At 36.2% G+C, this 19,707-nt stretch overlaps 1 long non-coding RNA gene and 1 pseudogene across 1 annotated transcript; one reads left to right on the top strand and one right to left on the bottom strand.

The window, feature by feature from the left end:
- Positions 1-245: 245 nt before the first annotated feature.
- Positions 246-1,081, top strand: LOC148872452 (uncharacterized). Its single transcript, XR_016107484.1, has 2 exons — positions 246-513; positions 591-1,081. It is a non-coding gene; the product is annotated as an uncharacterized LOC148872452 (long non-coding RNA).
- Positions 1,082-2,776: 1,695 nt separating this feature from the next.
- Positions 2,777-7,045, bottom strand: LOC148872453 (ABC transporter G family member 26-like; annotated as a pseudogene).
- Between the last annotated feature and the right edge of the window lie 12,662 nt (positions 7,046-19,707).

The following is a 19,707-nucleotide window of genomic DNA, read 5'->3' on the forward strand; positions in this document are numbered from 1 at the left end:
TAAATAAATAGCTTTGGCTCGATGCACAGCCTAGCACGACCCACGGGCCGTGTCGGGCCGACCCCCAAAATTTTCATCAGGGAGGGCAGCACGACCCGTGACGACCTGCAGGCCAGCATGGCACGACCTGCACAAAGTGTGGACCACTTTACACCTCTACTCACAGCCGTCGACCTAGATAATCGTGGCTAGAACGACTCTGGTTCCGAATCATTTTTTAAAACATTAGTTTTATATGCATCTCAATCAGATTCAGTTAATAAAATAGACAAATTGGTAGTACCAGTTCGGTTGGCAAAACTAAATTAAACGTAACGAACCGATCTGTTTTCAAACAAGAGCCCACAACTACTTATAAAATGAGTCCCTCTATTATGTCTACCTTACCATTCTCTCGTTTCATTAAGCTCTATTTCTCTCTACGTTTCTTTCTTTTCAAGCTTTTTTTTTTCTCTTACATTTTTTTTTTCATGGCAACAGAAGCAGGAGAGGGAGCCACTGGAGCAAAGGGAGGTAACACTAATATATTTTATTTCTTTCATTTGACTTAGGTTTCTTTCTCTTATTTTATTGTTTATTTGGAGTTGCAGATTTGGGGAGGAAAATCCATGACAAAACAGAGGAAGTCAAAGAATCAGTTGAAGAAGCTGAGAAAAGACAATATGCTGCGTGGAAAACATCGATGAAAGAAATGGAGTACATTGAAAACAAAATAAAGGAGGGAAACGAGGATTTGCTCAGGGAAGTGAAGAGAGAAATTGGAGAACTGAAGAGAGAAATTGGTGAAGAAATTGGAGAACTGAAGAGAGAAATTGGGAAAGTGAAGAGAGAAATTAGGGAACTGAAGGATTTGATGAGAGAAATACTCGAAGAGATAAAAGAGATGAGGAAGACGATGGTGAAAACTGTAATCACTGTTTCATGTGTGGTTGTATTTGGAGTTGCAGTTTTATATAAGAAAATGTTTTAGTGAGTGGAGAACTTTACTCCACTCAATAATTTTCTAACTCTTTACCTTAAATGCTGATTGTTTTAGTTTGATTTTACTACAAACAATTGGAGTGGATGTGTTTTATAGCCTTATTTCTTGTATGATGCATTTGCAAAGTAACATAATGCATCTCACGGCCAAAGATGCTTGTCACCTCTGAATCCAAGCTCCAGCTTTGCAATTGGAGGTGTCAGCACCACCAGGCCCGAGGTAAATTTCGCGAATGCAGAATCCTGATCTTGATTAAACTTTGAATATGAAGTCCTGAATTAGATATCTAATTTTAGCCTTTGCCAAAATCCTGTGAGAGTTTTTGCACTCAGCTGAACCAATGCATTGTTTATCTATACTAATAATTAATATTTTAACTATATTTCTTCCATATAAATAATTATAACTATGAGTATCTTTCATTGTCTCATATCTTTAAAGATCCTTTGAAATACCAACAAATTGTGAAACTTGGGCTGAAGTGTGGGGTTTCCGCTTTCATTCAACTTCTTGTGGCATCAATAGAGCTACGCTAACTAGGATCCCATGTTGAGAACCACAACATCCTAAAGAGTCTAATTCCTGGAGTAGAAGAGCAAACATGTTTTTTGTGACAAAAGTAAAAGTTGGTGCTCAACAATCATTTTTAGTATGTCCTTGATAAAGGTTAGAATGATTGAGATTTCACTAGGACAAGTGTCGCAATACCCTTGGACCAGGAGTAAAAACTTCACTAGATGATAATGCAAATTGCATAAGCAATTGTTCTTATATGAGTTGAAGTTTTTATTCCAAATTGAATTGAGAATTTCGTAACTCCATGAAAAAGAAAATCACTACTTGTTAGTATAAGGCTTGTTTACCCCCCAAAACCAAAAACACCCCTGTCTAGCCATTCTCAACGGTTCCCCAAAGAGTGATGCAAGTGTGTTATTTATACTTTTCGGAATGAGCCTCAAAGTTGAGACTCAAGGCAAGACTACCTTATATACCTTTTGGAATGAGCCTCAACCCGACAGGCTGACACAACCCCCCTCCTTTGAGGCTTGGAACAAGCAGTGTTAAACAAGGTCACATTGGAGAAGTTTCTCATAGATGATAAAGATATCTTTCAAAAATTGAAAAGAGTTTTCCCTCACAAAAAAGCTGGTATAATGCAAAGTATAAAAGTTACCAAATGGCCTTAGTTTCTCCAAATGTCTCTTTCCTTAAAAAACACTGTTTTTGAAGAATGTGTGGGTCTGTTTTATTAGAAGTAAAATACTGAAAGCTGACCTAGATGTTGAACACCCTCTCAATAAGCACTTGATCTAGATTTATAGCTCTTATAAGGCATAATGTAATTGTTGTCTGGGTTCCTCATATCAGCGGGGTTCAGCAGCCTGAATTTTATTCTTCCACTCTGCTGTACCTAAATTTTGCCTTTCTGAGGTAGATCTTTACCTTTTATAGAGATTTATTTCCTTTCTAATTTCCTTCTTATTCAGGGTTGTAATTGAATATAGTTCATTCAGGTTTAAATTATTTATCTAGCCTCTCCCTAGTCCATATATTTCCAAAAACATGATAGGTTTGAGTGACTGTTCACCAAAATAAAAAGCATCAAAAAACACAAAAGAAAGAAATGAAATAAATAATAGAAAGAAAAAAAATGTCTGAATGAAATGCTGGTGAAAATCTAAAATGTCAACTCCAGGTATTTATTTCCTTATCTGGAACACAGTTTTTCTATATTTCTTTGTTATGGAAATTTTCATTTACTGTTGCTGATATAAGTATGATTGAGTACCTGGACATAGTAACCTCCAGTGAGGAGAAACAACATTAGGACCAAAGAGGCAATCATCCCAGCTCTTTTGATGCTTAAAACAGCATCAGCAACGAGTTCCCCTGCTCCCTAAGTACAGAATTAGATCAGATTAGTTGTTGACTTGACAGATGACGACCCAGTTAAATTATTTGTAGGTTCTCTACTTACTTGGCTTGTTATACTACAATCAATAGTACTGAGAGAATATTGTCATGAAGAAGCAAGGGACTGCACAAACCTTAGCTTGTCAAAGTAACCTCTGTATCTCTCTCTAAATGTTCTCCTTGATAATATTATAAACTGCTCCCACCAACTCATGGTCCACTCCTTAACTTGAATAGCTAACTGAAGGTGCTGTGGTATCTTTTCCATGCCATTGGTTCTCTGCTTTTTCTTTAGGTTCCACCCAGACTTTGTACTTCAATTGTACATACTGATAGATTGATATTTCATCACAAGATAAGCAACATTAATGTCCTTTAGTCACTGCTGTTGTAACTCATAAAACGGAAATGAAAAACCAAATATTATAGAAATTGTCACCAAGTCTTTTGGGACACTTATGTCGTTAACTTGCCCAGTTGCCAAGTCTAGCAAGAACTCTGCAGGGTTCATGGCTATCTGAGGTGCAAACCTCAATGATGAGAAGTACTCCATGGATTCTCTAGCCTTCCCATAATACAGAGGACATCCCTCTGATATGAGCAAAATCTTGTTGAACATGTGGAACATTCTACTTGAAGGTTGATGAATTGTAATGATAATTGTCTTTCCTGCCTATGGATCCACTGAGTGCAACCATTAGAGTAGTCATCCTCCTCTCTAGCAAGCTTCAGTTCTAGGAAGTATAAAAGAGAAAACGTTACCTTAGCAATTCCTTGAAGAATATGAAGAAGCTTATTTGCAGAGGTGGAATCAAGGCTTGAAGTGGGTTCATCAAGCAACAACAATGAGGGATCCATAAGAATTTCATAAACAACACTAGTCCTTTTCCTTTTGCCTCCTGATATTCCTTTCACAAATGCTCCTCCTATTCTTGTATGGCGACATATATGATGAAAAAGAGAGGGCAGTCACAGTTACTCATTAGAACTTGTAATCATGTAAATCACTTCATACACATTCAAGCCTCATTTTCATCTAATTAATCTTAGACCTTATAACATGAGTGTTCATCACAAATTTTCAATGGAGAAATTTAGATCTAATTGCATTAGAAACCTCATACAAACCTCTCAAGGCCTAGTTCCTTCACAATCATATCTACTCTTGCAAACTTCTGTTGTTGGCTCATGTTGCTAGGAAGTCTGAGAAATGCAGCAAAAACCAAGGTTTTTTCCACTTTTAATTGAGGGAAGACAACATCATCTTGGGTTACAAATCCGATCCTGTAAATTCAAGTGTTCTCCAGTATTATATAAAATACAGTCTTCATATAAAAGATTATGGTGATTATATAGCTAAGCTGATAGCTGAGCTGGATCAGTTCATCTGGGACAGACCCCAAAGGTTGGAATTAAACTAATACACATGAAAAATAGATTAAATCATTGACCTGAGCTGCGACAAGATTTCTAATTTGGCTAACCTCCTCTTAAGAGCCGGATTATATGGAAGGTTGTCGTTCCGCTACCTGAAGTTCACATCAAAGCAAGGATTTCTCCAGGGCCTATGCTTCCTGTTGCACCCTTCAAAATGTGCTTGTAGTTCTCTTGGACCAAGTTCAACTGAGACATCATAGCCTTCATAGGGTTTCTGGAGGAAGTGTGCCTGTTTTTTACCTTATATTCCACACCTTCAAGTGTGCCTTCACAGGGTTTCTGGATGATATTGTATCACCTTTTTCTTTGGGGAGTTTTGATTTTTATGTCTTCCAATGGTTCTATAAATTTCACTTGTATGTATTTCATCCAGTTTTGTTTATTTTGTTATATTGATAAGGTAAGATGAAGAGAATACATTTAGGTATTAAATTACTTCCCCATTTGAAGTATGATTTCTCTCTCTCTCTCTCTCTCTCTCTCTCTCTCTCCATCAAATAAGGACAGCTAATATCACTTTGTTCTTTTATCCATTAAGGAAAAAAGAAATGGAGAATAGTTTTCTAAGCAAGCGTTTGAGCAATTTTCTGGTTCAGTAGTCTTCTGCATCGATGGCTTTTTTCTTTTCATGCAACAGTAGGCCAATTATTTGAGTTGACTTGTATGCCGATTATAGCAGCACACATGGCACGACACAAGCAATGAGTTTTAGCTTTCAAGTTTCAACTTGAAGTATTGACATGAAATAATATTTGAAAACATACAATTGCATCTAAATTTTTATGTGTAATAAGTATAGAGCTATTAGTCTCAACTGCTGACAACTGATGGGATAGCCCGTCTGAGCATTTTTGGCACCTTGTTATATATTTGGAATCAAGACCCTTGAGTCCTGATCACAATAGTACTTTTATGTAAATATTTGTGAATCACAAGTTATATTTGCCTAATGTCGTCGTTGTCAGTTGACTGGGAAATTGGCTGGAGTAGGTTACATAGCAAAGACTCCACCTGTTTGCCTCTGGACATAGAGGCAAGGAGGCCCCAATCTAGTTGAGCTCTGTTAGGCTAGAAAGGCCTCAGTGGTCAGGCATATCTAACCAGTCAAACGTGAATTAGTGTTGGTGTGTCAGAAATTCAAACCTGAAGTGAACTAGTGAAGCATACACCCTATGGGGTTGGTGCTAGTTCTAGCCCCAAATGATGGTCCTCATCAAGGTCAGCTTAGTACCCTTTCTGAAGTTTTGTCATTCTTCCACATGGATCCTTTTTCCCAATTGGTCCCCTTGGTTCAAGTGAACACCATGTTAAGCCAGTAGCCTCACTGAGGCAGGGGTGGATAGAATTTAGAAGTATTGAGGATTAATTCTCCAATGATGGAGTTTGTAAATTGTTAGTGGTGGCTTGGCTAGAAAAGGCTATCTGCCCTCAAGGGGTGCTTGGAACATGATAGTTATACCTTATTTTTACAATATATAATTATATAAAAAATTAATTGTGGCAGATCAAAACAAGAATCCAGCTTTTATCACAAATACAAATTTCTAGTGTTCAAGGATAATTATAATTGATTAAATTCTGAGTGGATTGTACACCTTTAGCTAAAAGGAAAAAAATCACAAGTCAAATATATACTTATATTAACCAATCTAAAAAATCAGTACTTTTATTATAGCTAATATCAGCTAAACATAGATAGAAAATATACTAAGCATTGCTGACCCTAGTGAACACAGGAACCAATTTCTGTAGGCTGATAGTTTGACTATAGACTGACAAATTTTGTTCTAATTTCTATAGGTGGTGAGTCTGGTCTACTACCCTAGAACGGAATAGCCTTATCACCAGTTTATAGACACTTGTTGAGGCCTTATCCCTGTGCCATGATAAGTTAACCCATCCACCAAGTCCTGCTAAGCAGGCCAGCAATTCAAGCCAGTCGCTACTCACTAGCATCTCAACCATCCACCAACTTTCCTAATTGTTTTACACATCCACTGTCAGTACTTGCTAATGAATAAACAGAAAAGAAAGAAGATTAAAACAATTAATCAAATCAACAGTAATAAAAAACACCATTCATGTCCAACTCTCATCCTTCAACTGGAACACTTTCCTTTTGTATTCTCTTATGACAGCATGGATGTCCAATTTGGCTATGGACTCAGTCAAAAAGAAAGGCAGTAAACAAGAATATCAGAATGCCCAAAACTGAAATCTCTGGAACATTTTATCTACAGACCCTCATAAGACCAATACTAAGGAAGCTGAAGAGCATGCTTCTTTTTGCAGAAATGTTGTGGGATTTTGTTCATGCTTCTATCTTATATTTTGATTTGTAAAGTGCTTATTTCCTTTGAATACCATATATAATGCTAGTTATTAGAAGAAGAAGGTTTGGATCTCTGGGTGCATTCTTAGTGCAAGGAATGTTGGATAATTATCTGAAATGAGTCCAGTGCAGGAATAGATGAGGGTCATCCGTGCACAGTACACTCTGGTGTAGGTGTAGACATGGGGACCACACCAGTTTGCAGTGAAGTTCTTTGGGTCGGACAGAATTGCATGTTTCCATGCCTGGAGAGTTGCGTAGGTAGTCAGGAGTCTTGGGTTTGGGAGAGGTGGAAGTGGTTGATGATGAGAGGGTTCAGAGAAGAATACAAGGACAGATAAGAAGCCACAGAGGGCTGAACTGAGAAATCTGTTCCTCATTTTGCCTCGGTGGCCTGATATATGGGGAAAGGTTTGAGTGGAGATTTATATGGGCATGATTACTTAATCACTCAACTACACCAAAGCATCCGCGGGTGTAGCTGTTAGCAATTCTCCAATAGGCCCTTTTGAGTACCTTTACAACATGCAGCCCCATGGTTTTGACAGAAGGGACAGGACGATTTTCAAAGATGATGACGGTGTGGCTTACCTTGTCTACTCCTCAGAGGATAACAGTGAACTTCACATTGGGCCCCTCACTGATGATTATCTTGATGTCACCCATATAATGAGCGGGATTCTGGTGGGAAAACATAGAGAAGCCCCTGCCATATTCAAGTATGCCTTTTTTTTTCCCATTTTTGATCGATAAGTCTCAAACATCTTACTTCACCCCTAGTACAACTGTTGTCTTGATTGGCTATTTAACTGTCCTGATCTGTGAGGAATTAAATGTTTATGTTAAATATACGTGGTCAGTACATATATTTATGAGAGGTCAGTACATATTTGCAGTACAAAAAAAAATCACAATTGTTGAATTTGGTTGAGAAATATGCATTGCTGCTAGTACATGGAATGGATTAGATCTTGAGCAGATGCAACTGTATCCAAATCCAAATATAAAAAGCCTAGTTGAATCCAGGTTGAGATCCTATCCAGATCAGTGGGTGTATCGATATCCAATCATTTCCCATTCATGTTGGATTATGGATTGACTTTCCATATCTAGTCTAGATTGCTATTTGAATCTAGGTAGGGTTACACATTAAAATGCTGATCTTCTGATTACAAATATGTGAATTCCAATCAGCATACAAGTCCCTTTCAATCAGTATACACCACCCATATGTGAATTCCAACACTTTAAAACTCTATGGTGTATTTTCATTCTAAATTAGTTGTCATCATTTCATTTTATTTTTAACCTTTTAAGTTTTTTAAAAGTTATTTTCTTCTCAAGAATTCCTTTTGGTGTAGGTAATATTGACATCTCTTGTTCACAAGAAGGAGCTGAATCTAAGAATCATGATGAAAATGCATGGACTTGGGGATGGTCCCTATTGGATGATTTCTTATGCATATTTTCTTTTCATATCATCAGCTTACATGTTATGTTTGGTGATCTTTGGTTCATTGATGGGTAAAGTGCAATCAGATGGGGATTTTCCTTTTTCATTTTTAATTTGTTGCTTGGGTTTCTTTTCAGGTTCTACTGATTTCTTTAACTCGCAGGGTTAAAGTTCTTCACGCTCAATGACTACAGCATACAGTTTGCCTTCTTCTTCATCTTCGTAAATTTGCAAATATCCTTGGCTTTTCTAGTGTCAACGGCTTTTTCAAAAGTTAAGACTGCTACAGGTCTGACTACGCTTGACCCATTTTATCTTATGGTAAAGAGTACTTAAAGCCTACTATCTCATATGAATTGACATGTTCATGATTGCAGTAATAGGGTACATATGCACATTCGGATCTGGGCTTTTGGGTGGCTTTCTTTTCCATTTCTTTGTTCAGGATCCATCCTTCCCAAGTGAATGTAACTGCAATAATCAGGATGATAGTAGACAGTGGGTTTGAGCTACATGGGGAACATATCAAGGAGTTGCATGGTCTGAACCAACTCATCGGTGGGCTTACTATTTGGGGACTTAGACATGTAAGAGATAGAATGGGTTCCAAGGAAGCAAACTTGAAGGATAAGCCACATCTTTGATCCTTGAAATTAACATGGTGGCCCTTGGATTGGAATAATGGGGTAATAACACCGTCGGTGGCTCCGGATGAGGTAGCATTGTGGGTTTTGTATGGGAATAATGAGGTAGCACCAATAGAGGAGGAAAATGTATTGGAGCAATTGCAGCCACATCAAAATATAAAGAAGTTGATCATAGAGGGATATAGGGGGATGAAATTTGCTTCTTGGATGATTAATTCGTCATTGCTCCCAAATCTAGTGAAAGTTGATTTAGTGAATTGTGCTAGCTGAAAATCTCTAGGTTTCTCAGGTCCACTCCCTTTTCTCCAGGTCCTAAGACTATTTAGATTGGAATCCTTAAAGAACATTATCAGTAGATTGAGAAAAGGAGAACCATTCTTCCCATCATTACAGCATTTTGAACTCATGCATATGCCTAATTTGGAGAACTGGTCATTAGTAATAGATGATGTTAATGATGGTGTAGCAGAGCCACAAGAATCATTATCATTGTTCCCTCTACTTCCCAAGCAATGGAGCATAATAAACTGTCCTAAATTGGAAAGTATTCCATGGGGTATGCCTGCTGTTGAAGAACTGAAGCTGAATGCTTTTTGGATGATCAAATCTTTGTCGCTCCCAAATGTTCAAGAACTGAAACCAGATGCTTCTTGGATGATTAAATCCTCGTTGCTCCCAAATTTAGTGAAAGTTGAGTTAAAGGACTGTTTGAGGTGTGAATGTCTTGAATTATTAGGTCCATTCCCATTTCTCCAGGTTCTATTGCTAGATAAATTGGAAAACCTCAAGAATATTATCAGTAAATTGAGAAAAGGAGAAGGATTCCTCCCATCCCTGAAGCATCTCCAACTCATGGACATGCCTAATTTGGAGAATTGGTCAATATTAATAGATGATGATGATGATGCAGCAGAGCCTTGGGGTATGCCAGCTGGTGAACAAGTGAAACTAGATGGTTATAGTGCCAAACTATTAGAGTTAATACTGAAGAACAGGACAGTAGATCAAATCCCAACAGCAACAATTACAAATTCCTCTTCTACTTCTTTTTGCCCTAAAGTAAGGAGATCACTTTTGCAAATTACCCACTGCGAAGACCTAAAGTCTTTTCCAGAGGAGGCGATGAATGGCTTGAGTTGTATCTGGATTTTAGAAATTTCAAAGTGTAAGAGTTTGACATCATTGTGTCCTCAAGCAGTGATGCAGTGCCTTACTGATCTTGAGAAACTAAAAATCAAGGACTGTCCAGAGTTTCATTCATTGGAGGGCATTGGAGGCCTTGTAATGCTAAAAGTTTTGAAGATTGAAGGTATGCCAAAGTTAGTTGAGCTACCAGAGGAGCTGGGAGAGCTCAAATCACTTCAGAAGCTTTGTCTTAGTCAGTGTTCCAATCTGTCATCTCTACCTAAAGGTGTGCAGTGTCTAACAGAACTACAGAAACTACAGATTGCAGATTGTCTAGAGTTGCATTCATTGAAGGGAATTGGAGGCCTTATGGCACTAAAAATTTTGAAGATTAGAAATATGCCAAAATTGGTTGGGCTGCCAGAGGAGTTGGCAGACCTCAATTCCCTTCAAGAACTTCAAATTCAGCAATGTCCCAATCTGTCATCTCTACCTGAAGGTATGCAGTGTCTAACAGAACTACAGACACTTCAGATTGCAGATTGTCCAGAATTACATTCATTGGAGGGGATCAGAGGTCTTATAGCCCTAAACATTTTAAAGATTGACGATATGCCGAAATTGGTTGGGCTGCCAGAGGAGCTAGGAGACCTCAATTCCCTTCGCGATTTTCAAATTCGGCAGTGTCCCAATCTGTCATCTCTACCTAAAGGTATGTGGAATCTAACAGGACTACAAATACTACAACTTGTAAATTGTCCAGAGTTACATTCGTTGGAGGGCATTGGAGGTCTTATCGCTCTAAAAGTTTTGGAGATTGATGATATGCCAAAATTAGTTGGACTGCCAGAGGAGTTGGGAGACCTCATATCCCTTGAAAAGCTTCATATATCTACATGTCCCAATCTGTCATCTCTACCTGAAGGGATGAATCGTCTAACAAAACTGTCTACGCTATGTATTGAATATTGTACAGGGTTACATTCATTGGAGGGCATTGGAGGTCTTATATCCCTTGAAAATTTGGAGGTTAACCATATTCCGATGTTGGTTAGGCTGCCAGAGGAGCTGGGATACCTCAAATCCCTTAGGCAGCTTCTTATTTGGTGGTGTCCTAATGTGTCATCTTTACCTGATGGTATGCAGCACCTAACAGAACTACAAAATCTACAAATTATGCAATGTCCTCAATTAGAGGAAAGATGCTCAATCAATACAGGTGAAGATTGGGCTATGATATCTCATGTCCCAGATATTCATATATGGTTGTGTTACTGATCTACAGAGAATTAATTAAGGAAACACAGTCTCAACTTTCACATTCCCATACTTTCAACATCATATTCTGTCATCATCCCTTACCACTGTTCCATCCACAACATCCTTGAGCTTGACGCCAACCCATTTCTTTAGGTTTGTAATCATTTCACTCCATCTTTATAGCCAATTCCATGGGCTTATTTTATCTTCATTTTTGGACTTGATGTTAACGCCTTCTTTTTTTTTTTTTTGTATTATCTGTAGCTTCAGGTTCAATCAAGGAGCACTCATTATCATTACAATTCTGAATTATGTGATTTCATTTCAACCACTCTGTGGGCAATACCTTTTAGGGTTCAACTGCACTTTGTTCCAGTTGAACAAGTTTATTCCTTGCAGATAAAAGCATATGTAATCTTCTAGGATCACCCAAACCCTACTAAAAAGACTTAGAATGTACACCCATGCACCCCAAGATGGATCATTTTGTATGAATATGTGGTTGATTGACTTCCCTGCTTGGTTGCATAGCAAACAAACATAATCAATAGCCATCCCTCTATGAATGAGATGGTCAATCATTAGAATCCTGCCAGAAATCACAATCTACAAGAAAAAGGAGATCTTAGATGGAACCCGGGCTCTATTCAAGTTATCATCCAAGGAAAAGGATTAGACATTGGACCCATCAGTGGGAGAAGAAAGCCATCACCAAGAACTGACGTTTGGTTTCTGTCAATTTGTTTTAGATCTCTTTTATTTTCACACTAAAACCTTTCTAACCCCTCTTAACACTTTTTGTAGTCCTAAAATATTCCTTAAACTTTTCCTATCCCATCATTAGTTCATTCTTCATAGACTTATACTTGGGTCTATGGTTTTATCGGGTCAGATTCAAATTGGGTCCAGCCACATAAATTGAAATTTGAATCCGGCCAATCAGATATAGGTTATCTGCTTAGGTTCAAATCATGCAAAACTAGATCGGATTCATATTTAATCAAATTCTACTTTATATTTCTTTTAAACAAATAAAAAATGACCAGTCCTATCAGTTTGTACCAAAGGAGTTGGTCTAATGTAGAAGCTAAAGAGTCAGAATTGGAATTTTGTGAAATTTTGTGTTTTCGTATTTTTGGACATTGGGGATATGTTTGTATTTTCCTATGGAGTCCAATGGTAGGGTCTTATTTGTCTAGTTATAGTGTGTTTATGTTTAATGTTTAAGTCATTGAATAAGTAGAATAAGAGTTATTGAATCTTAGTTTAATACAAGTATGATGGTAAATAGTGAGAGATGAGGGAAGGGTTATTTATTTCCAATGATATCTACTCACTACAAAGTTGAGGCTTAAGTGAACACCCACAACAACTACTAATTCTTTCCATTCTTCCCATGCAGTAATCAACCAATGAAGACTGTCAATGACCATCTCACTTTGTGGTTTAAATATCTTAAAGGCCATTTGTTTTGCACGAATAAGTTCATTGGTACAAGAACTCACATCAGATGGTCTAGACTGGTATCAGGTCTTCCATTTCTAGGTCCTTCAAAAACTTCATCTTTGGACAATGAGTGAGAAACATGTGCTAATTTCTTGTCTTTCTTCTTGGCTTTTGCTTTTGCAAAATAAGATCAGATTTGAATCTCTTTGGATTGGATGGGGGCAATTCCGATTTGAAAATCCAATGAGGGTATATCTCAATCCATCAAAATAAGATCAGATTTTGGATCGGATCAAATCGTGATCCGATCCATTTACACCCCGAGTCTTATATACCTTTACTCTTTGTAGTCCATCACCCGTTGCCATTAATAAGATTGTGCTAGATTAGAAATTTTGTTCGGCATTTTTTACTAGTATGCTAATAATCCACATGAGTTTTCAAGGTATATTTTGAAAATTTGGAAGAAAATGAAGGATAAAAGACCTATTTTGTTTAAGCCTTTTACCGCTATTTTAATTATAATAAGATTTTATAATCAATTACTAACTTTTATTACTTTGCTTTTATGATCTATCTTATTTTATTATCTACTTTTTCTTATTAGCATATAAGATATATTTTATTTATCTTATTTAAAATTTTAAAGTTTAAATTATACACTGTATTGGGAAGGTGGAAAGTAGGGGTGGCCACGAGCTGAGCTGTTCGAGCTCGGCTCATGAAAAGATTTGCTCAGCTTGGTCTAAATCGAGCTTGAAGCTGAATTCGAGCCTACCATATGGGCTTGTTTGCTAATCGAGCCAAGCTCAAGCTTAATATAGCTCGGCTCGTAAGGCTCGTGAGACCTCAGCTCGAAACCTCAGCTACTATGGGAGACCTCGGTTCGGCACCTTGGCAACTGAGGGAGACCTTGCCTTGGTACCTCGACAACTAAGGGAGACCTCTGCTCAGTACCTCATCAGCTGAGGGAGACCTTGGCTTTGCATCTCATATCAACACCTCGGCTTTACAATCAGAGGCAACCGAGCTCGAGCTTGAACTTCCTACCTTTTGACTCGAGCCAAGCTCAAGCTCAAGTCACTAGTTCGAACCAAGCTTGAGCCTAATAATTTATGACCGAGCTGAGCTCGAATAGCCAGATATTCAGCTCGGGTCAGCTCGAATCCCTAGTGGAAAGAGATTGAGAGAGAGAGAGAGGTTAGATAGTCCATTGGGGATGTAAGATAATATTTAAGAGATGCTTTAGAAAAAATATGTGGAAGAGATAGTATAAGAGAAATTTTAGGAAAGGGCCAGGTTTTACGAGTGATTCAATGAGATGGTATCGTTAATTAGGGAATTAAAATAATAAAATGAAATAAATATTAAAATTACAATGAAGATTTTGGAGTCTCATGTAGATTAATGTTAAAGGGCACAATTTGATTGGTCGAAGCATATTCAATACCTTGTCTTTCAGTTATCATAAATTTTGGAATAGCTACATAGATAGATTTTTGTGTGGTGCCATGATGATGGTGTCTGTGTGAGGATGGGAAGAAAGATCTATATTGAGAATGACAAACTTATTTTTAAAAATCCATAAAATATTTATTTGCATCGGCTTTTTTTCTCTCTCTCTCTCTAGTGATTGAATGCCTATGATGTCTCTCAGCTTTTTGTTTCCTTCTTATTACCTATCAAACCAAATATAACTTAAAGTGCATCAAGAAGAGTAATTGCTTCATATTCATGACATGAATCATCTAAATTTAGCTTTATGAACAAAAAAGTCTAGACAGAGTTGCAAACAATATATTAGTTTAGAATAATAGCAAAAGCACATTAAAATAATACATTATAGAATTTGCAATTCATACATAAAGGAAAAATAGTAATAGTAGAACAATAGAATTTAGTTGGAAAAGAAAGATAGGATGGACCTAGAGCTTTTGGCCTTACCTACGATGAATGAACATGAAAGATGAGAGTGGAATCGTTGTGAGAAATTTCAAGGGTTCCCTACCTTTGGTGTTAAGGGCCTTAAGGCTTGATGCGTCGATTGAGGAGAGAGAGAGATAATTTGTTGATTCTTTGCAATGGATAGATGCTATGAAAACGGAACTCTATAACAAACCGAACACACCTGAACTGAAAGGTTCAAACTTTGGTCCTTAATGATCAGTGTTCTTTGAACAAGTTAGAAGTAATCTTAGAGAAAACTAATATAATACAATTTTGTTAATTTACAAAATTAATATTGGTGAATTTGGAAAAATTAATTTTGATAGGTTTGTAATTAATTGTGATAAGCTCTTTTTTTTTTTTCAGTTTCGTAACTAATTTAGAAATACTATTCTAGGTAAATTTGGTAACTAAAGTTTGTAGATTAGTTTCGGTAATTTTGTAAAATTAATTTAACAAAAATTTAATTAATAAAAAATTGTAATTTACCAAAAAGGATTATTTCAGTATATTAATATTGGTTAATTATGACAATTTGTTGAAAATTATTATTTTTATCAATTTAATAAAAATTAATTTCTGTAAATTAATATTGATTAATTATGACAAATTAATAATTTACCAAAAATTAAAACATAATTAGTTTTTTGACTAATTTATATTGAAAAATAAAATATCAATAATTCAGTTGTCAAAAAATTATTACATTTTTAGAAAATTGTTGAAAAAAAAAGATAAACTATTTCACTTTCATAAAATTATTGATAAAGTCTAACATTTTTAGAAAATTATTGATTAAATTATATTTGAAAATAAAAGAAAATGAATTGTGATTAACTTTTAATGGACAATAAAATATAAATTATTAAATTTTAAGAAATACTTTTTAAAATTAATACATTTTTCAAAAAACATTATTGCAATAACTATTGAAAACTGTTGAAGATCAATTAGTTTTATGATATTTTCTGAGTAGATGTTTTATATTAGTTGTTAGATAGGAGCTGGGGACCACAGTAGTTATGTGAGTCCAAATTTTATTATGTTTTTTGAGTGATCGGTTCACTTTTCTCTCTGTCGGGAGGCATTGGGAGGAGAGAGATTTCCCTCCAGCTAGGGTTTTCTTCTTCCGGAAGGGTTGGTTTCTATGTGTGTGATATTAAATTATTTTTTGAAGGTCTCCAATCTATTTTTTCTTACTGTTGAACTGTTTGAAGTAAAATGGAGAGTTGGAATACTGAGATGAAATCTACTAGTACTATGGGACTGGGTGTTGGAGGATTATATGTATTTTAATAAGAATTTCTGTTTGGTTTGATAGGATAAGAGAAAAACAGAAAATGGAGGTTAAAACTTTCATAAAATTCTTATGACTTTAACTTCAAATTTCTATTTCTCTCTTACTTTTATCAAACCAAATACAGTATTATGTTTTAGAATTTTATCCCATACAACACATATACAAGGCTGCAACTTAAAAGTCAGGTTGAGTTGAGCCAGGCTGATGTTCGGGTTAGGAATAGGGTTGAAATTCCTGAACCCAACTTTACTTTGAATTGAATTAGGGTTGACCCCTTGGGCAACCTGAACCCAACTCTATAATACATGTCATATATAAATACACAGATTTGCTTTGGTGCATAATAGTTGTTTAGCCCCATCACATACTATCATGTCTTAAAGATAATCACTTAACTTAATCCCAGTCCAAAAGAATAAAACCCTAATAACATATTTTATTCTTCCTCTCCTCTCAGCCCTTTGCTACCTATAAGTCATAACTCATAATAAACTAGTCATTTCAAATGCTTACTTTTATGTTTCTTTTTTTTGTTTTACTAAAAGAACTAATAAAAACATCAACAAACAAACACTAATAAAGCATAGATCAATATATGTAGTGAAATTTGAGTTAAAATATGCTATTGACAAGTTCTACAAGATTTTAAGGAATGGGAAGAAGGTTGGGTTGGGCCCAACCTGAGCCAACCCAAGCTGAATTTTGGGTTGGGTTGGATTAGGATTGAAGGAACTTAGTTAGGGTTAGGGTTAGATATATCGGGATGGATTAGGGTTGGGGTTGGGGTTTAGAACTTAGGGTTAGGATAGGGTTGGCCCCAACCTGACCTAACCCAGACCAACTTGCATCCCTACACACGCACACACACACGCACACACACACACACACACACATATATATATATATATATATATATATATATATATATATATATACTTTTTCTTAGGAAAGCAAATAAGTCAGATCAGATCCAATTTGAATCTGAATCTGATCCGATAAGAGCCGAATTTGGATACCTCCATTGATCCTAACAAATCAGATCGGACTGGAAAATTCAATTTGTTTAGTTAACAGATGGAATTCAGATATACCCTGATCCAATCTGTTAGTTATAAAATATTATATACTATATGTATATGACATATATATATTTTACATATTATTTATATATATATATATATTATAATATAGTATTCATATTATATCACAAAATTTTTTATTACAATTCTAATCAGATCGGATTCGAATTGGATATCTGATAAGGTATCCAATTTCGAATTCGAATCATGTTCTTGAAAATCCTATGGATTGTTATCGGAATCGGATCATTCAGATTTCTCATTGGATCGGATCAAATATACCCTTTGCCGAATCCGATCCAATCCGTTTCAGCCCTACTTTTTCTTTTCTTGTTTGGCAAGATTAATTCACTTTAACTTAAATTTTATTTTCTTTCCGTAGGTGGGGTTGTGTTTGGACTTTGATGCCACATGTGCATGCCAAATTGACATGTGTGGTATATGGTATAGTGTCACATATCCTATGGATCATTTATACGTGGGTAAATTACAGATTGCCACTATGTACCCTAGTGGTAGTAACACTTAGCTTCCCAAATATTCATCTGTGGCAAATACCAATTAAAGTGGGCTGTGCCACCCGTGGGCTAGTATGACCCAGCACGATATGGATTGTGCTAAGCAAGCCTGGTCATTGTAGCAACCGGGCCATGTCACGGCCTGACCCATATCCCTAGGTCATGCTAGGCTCGGGTTTTAAGGCCCATAAGCTAGCATGGCATGGCACGAGAATGTGGGCTATGATAGCATGACCCATGGCCTAGCATGGCATGTCACCACCCCAAATTTTTTTGATTTCTTTTTCAAAATTGATTTATTTTTCAAATTTATCCTTTGTATCAACCACACACAAAGGTAAAGTTGCACCTGTAAATTCTTTTTCTTTTTCTTATAAAGTCTGTATTGTTTTTCTGTAGGAACCAGCCCCAATAATATCTGCATGGTATTTTAGACATTTTCATATCTTTTCTTAGAAGATTCGAACAGAGAGGGTCTACTTGCAATTGTCATAAAGTTTAAGGGATGTGATTGAAATTACCAAACTTCAGGGGGTATTTAAGCAACGGTCAGAAACTTCAAGAAAAGTTTCAGCAATTAGCAATTATTTCAGTTCAATTAATTCATTTTTTAGAAATTTTGGTTTTGGTTTTCAGAATTGAAACATGGTTAACCAAAATAGCCAAAAAACCGAAACAAAAATTTCATTTTTGATTATGTTGATTTTTCCTCAATTCAATTTGTTCGATTTTTCATTTTACAATTTTGATTAAAAAATTCTATTTATTGGTTCAATTTTAATCAATTTAATAAATCAAATACTCACTCCTGTAAATGAGTATGCCTGGTTTTGTTTACTCTTGGGACCCTTGTTGGGTGAGTTGTGGTTCTTGGATGGTTTTTGTGTGTAAGGGATATTAAAGTTGCTATGCTTTGGTTTGGCCGCCTTCTATGGGTAGTGCTCCATGAAGGTTAATTAATTTGGTAGCCGATGCTGCAGTAAGGTCGGGGTTGATAAAGAGTCTTTTGTTACTCAAAGAACCCTACAGGATACTGATGCACAGAGATGCCTAATTGCCTTATTGAAAAAAAAACATTCTCTATGCATAATTAGGTATGCTTATATGTATGTATGTATAAATCATTGCTTACATAAGAGAAAGCTTTTAATTGGTCAACAGATTGTTCAAATTAAGACTGATGGGAGTATTTTGAATTGTTAATTGACTAATACGATTTCCCCAAACTGAGTTCTTATTTGGAGCAACGAAATAACACTTGGGGTCATGTATGTTACAGCGGGCTTCTTTCTTATTTATTGAATCGAAGTTTTGTCGACGGGCCAATAGACTTCCAAAAGCCTTGAAAGTTTGTGGTGTAATTATTTCTGTGCATTTCACACTTTGGCTTATTGTATGGCTTCAATGGGCCCATTTGCATACTCTTGTTATTAAACTGGAAGCCCAAACTACTAAAACGGGTTTATGATTGCATGATAGTTAGAGGTGTAAATCGAATCAAGTTGCCTGTGTCCCGCTATGGTTTGGCACAGCTTGATATGGCACAATGACAAATGCACCATGTCAGACCCGGCACAGAGATTCATACAGTGTTGGGCCGGGGGTTCAAAACCTATGGGCCGGCATGAGATAGCACGACAGCACGTTGATAGCTTTCGGCAGGAAGTTCTTTTTGTGTGTAAGGGATATTAAAGTTGCTATGCTTTGGTTTGGCCGCCTTCTTTGGGTAGTGCTCCATGACGGTTAATTAATTTGGTAGCCGATGCTGCAGTAAGGTCGGGGTTGATAAAGAGTCTTTTGTTACTCAAAGAACCCTACAGGATACTGATGCACAGAGATGCCTAACATTAAGTGCTTGTGCAATTGATTGAAATTACCTTGATGGTTTTTTAGAAAACACATAAAACAAAAAAATAAAAAAGAATGTGAAACAATAGAAGAAAATCAACAAATTTTAGGGTACGTACCCAACAAATCACATTCAAAGAGAATACGATCCAAGATGTATTGATGAATTCTAAATTTTCTTTTCTTTTGATAAATCCCGAGCTCTGGTTAATTCCATTTCACCAAACTGAATTCTTATTTGGAGCAATGAAATAATACTTTCTCAAAAAAAAAGAAAAAAGAAAAAACTGAATATACAATTGTTAATTAATAAGAAAAAGATAGCAGTTTGTGGATATTGTCCATAACAAAGTAGTAAGTAGAGGTAATACAAACATCAATTAGATAAAACCAAACTCGTCGCCAATGGGGGTTTATGT

The sequence above is a fragment of the Nelumbo lutea genome, chromosome 2, assembly GCF_056320005.1.
Source record: "Nelumbo lutea isolate HS-2025 chromosome 2, American lotus-T2T, whole genome shotgun sequence".
Classification (NCBI taxonomy): Eukaryota; Viridiplantae; Streptophyta; class Magnoliopsida; order Proteales; family Nelumbonaceae; genus Nelumbo; species Nelumbo lutea.